Source organism: Arachis ipaensis, chromosome B10, assembly GCF_059453495.1.
Source record: "Arachis ipaensis isolate K30076 ecotype BB chromosome B10, ASM5945349v1, whole genome shotgun sequence".
Classification (NCBI taxonomy): Eukaryota; Viridiplantae; Streptophyta; class Magnoliopsida; order Fabales; family Fabaceae; genus Arachis; species Arachis ipaensis.
The window spans coordinates 108,850,356-108,852,710 of record NC_142435.1 but is presented as its reverse complement, the minus strand read 5'-3'; the positions used below and the strand labels follow the sequence as shown (position 1 = coordinate 108,852,710).

General features: G+C 43.0%; 1 non-coding gene across 1 annotated transcript; it reads left to right on the top strand.

The window, feature by feature from the left end:
• Positions 1-1,806: 1,806 nt before the first annotated feature.
• On the top strand, positions 1,807-1,910 carry LOC148581261 (small nucleolar RNA R71). The gene has a single exon (XR_015896211.1). It is a non-coding gene; the product is annotated as a small nucleolar RNA R71 (small nucleolar RNA).
• The last annotated feature ends 445 nt before the right edge of the window (positions 1,911-2,355 follow it).

The window sequence follows — 2,355 nt, the reverse complement described above, 5'->3', positions numbered from 1 at the left end:
TTGACCCTTATGCCAGGAGGATCCTTCTGATCTGTTTCTATTGATTCTTGTGGCTTTAACTCTTGCAATTCTTGTTTGCCTTCCAAGGACTGTTTCATAGTTTCAGCTGCTGGATTGCTTTCCTCCAAACACAGATGGCTAATATCATCCTTAGGCTTTTCAGGTTCTGGTTCAGGCTCAGATGCAGGTTTGAAAACATTGAAAATGAGCTGTTCATCATGTATTCTCAAAATTAGCTCTCCTTGTTCTACATCTATGAGCGCTCTAGCAGTGGCTAGAAATGGCCTTCCCAGAATGATAGGGTGTAGGTAGCTTTCCTCCATGTCCAAAATGACAAAGTCTGTGGGGAAGAAATAATTTCCCACTTTCACCAGCACATTCTCAACTACCCCTTCAGCTTGCTTCTGAGTTTTGTCAGCCAGTTGTATGATTACATCAGTGGATCTCACCTCATTCAGTTGTAGCCTCTTCATAAGAGTCAGAGGCATCACATTTATGCTAGCTCCTAGATCACAGAATCCTCTGTCAATTTTTGTTTCCCCTATGATGCAGGGGATATGAAAACTTCCTGGGTCTGTTTTCTTAGAGACTATGTCCTTCTTGATGAGGGCACTGCATTCTTTGTTCATTATTACAGTTTGTCCTCCCTTCAAAACTCTTTTCTTGCTCAGCAATTCCTTTAAATACTTGATATGTGTAGGCATCTGCTGGAGAATCTCAAGAAAGGGAATATTGATATGGAGAGACTTAAATGTCTCTAAAAACCTTGAATAGGTTTTCCCTTTTTCACCTCCTCCTAACCTCTGAGGAAATGGTGCTTTTGGTTGGTATGTTTCCAGCATGCCTTTTTGCAGTTCCTTGGCTTGCTCAGTTTCACTTTCCTGCTTAGCTTCTTCCACACCTTCCTTCAAGATTTCTGGCTCCTGTTCTGAGGGTCTGATTCCTTCTTCTTCTGAGACTTCCTTCAATATGGTGATGGCCTTGCATTCTTCCCATCTCACTCCCTTTTGTTCCCCTTTAGGATTCTTTTCTGTGTCACTAGGGAACACTGCAGTTGACTTGGGGGCCTGTTGAGATAGCTCTCCTACTTGAGACTCCATCCTCTTGAGTTTTTCACCATGGTTCCTTAAGGTAGATCTCACATCATCCCTAAAGCTTTTCAACTCACTTATGTCCTGACCCATGTTTGCCAGCATTCCTTCTATCCTGTTTAATTGATCTTGAAATTGTTGGTTCGGATTAGGTTGGGTAGGTTGATTATTTTGGCCATGATATGATGGTTGGGAGTAAGTGTTTTGTGTGGCTTGGTATGATCTTTGGTTGGAGTTTTGGTATGTGGACTTGTTATGTTGGTTTTGCTGGTTTCCCCACCCAAAGTTTGGGTGGTTTTTCCAGCCTGGGTTGTAAGTGTTGGAATGTGGATCATATGGTTGCCTTTGTTGATTTCCTACATAATTGGCCTCTTCCCAATCACCTCCTTCAGTGCTTACTTCCTCTTGATCTTGTGTGTGTATTGCAGCCACTTGCTTTGTTTCTAATTTCCTGGTGAGCTCTGCTAGTTGCTTGGCAAACACCTTGTTTTGGGCTAAGATTGTATCAACATGGTTCAGCTCCATAACTCCCTTAGTGTTGTGTCTCTCTGAAGCATAGTAGTACTCATTCTCAGCCACTGTCTCAATCACTTCAATGGCTTCTTCCACAGTCTTTTTCCTGTTCAATGAACCTCCTGATGAATGGTCTACAGCCTTCCTTGATTCATAAGAAAGTCCATCATAGAAAATATGCAATTGCACCCAGTCATGGAACATGTCTGGTGGGCATTTCCTTGTCAAATCCTTGAACCTCTCCCATGCCTCGTAGAGAGTTTCACCATCTTGTTGTCTAAAAGTCTGAACCTCAGATCGAAGCCTATTGACCTTTTGTGGGGGGTAGAAACGTGCCAGAAACTTGCTTTCCACCTCATCCCAGGTTGTTAGGCTCCCCCTTGGGAATGATTCCAGCCACTTAGCTGCCTTGTCCCTAAGTGAAAATGGGAACAAGAGCAGTTTATAGGTATCTTCCTGGACTCCATTGGACTTTACAGTGTCGCAAATTCTCAAGAATTTTGTGAGATGTTGGTTTGGATCTTCATTAGCATTCCCACCAAATGAACAATGATCCTCCACAAGTGATATTAGCTGTGGTTTGAGTTCAAAATTGTTGGCCTGAATGGGTGGTTTCTGAATGCTGCTACCACAATTCCCAGAGGTTGGGTTTATGTATGAACCAAGAACCCTCCTCTCGGGAATGGCATTGTTTCCATCAGCTCTCTCATGGTTGTGAACTTCTCTATCCATGTTGAGATCTAGAGCTTCC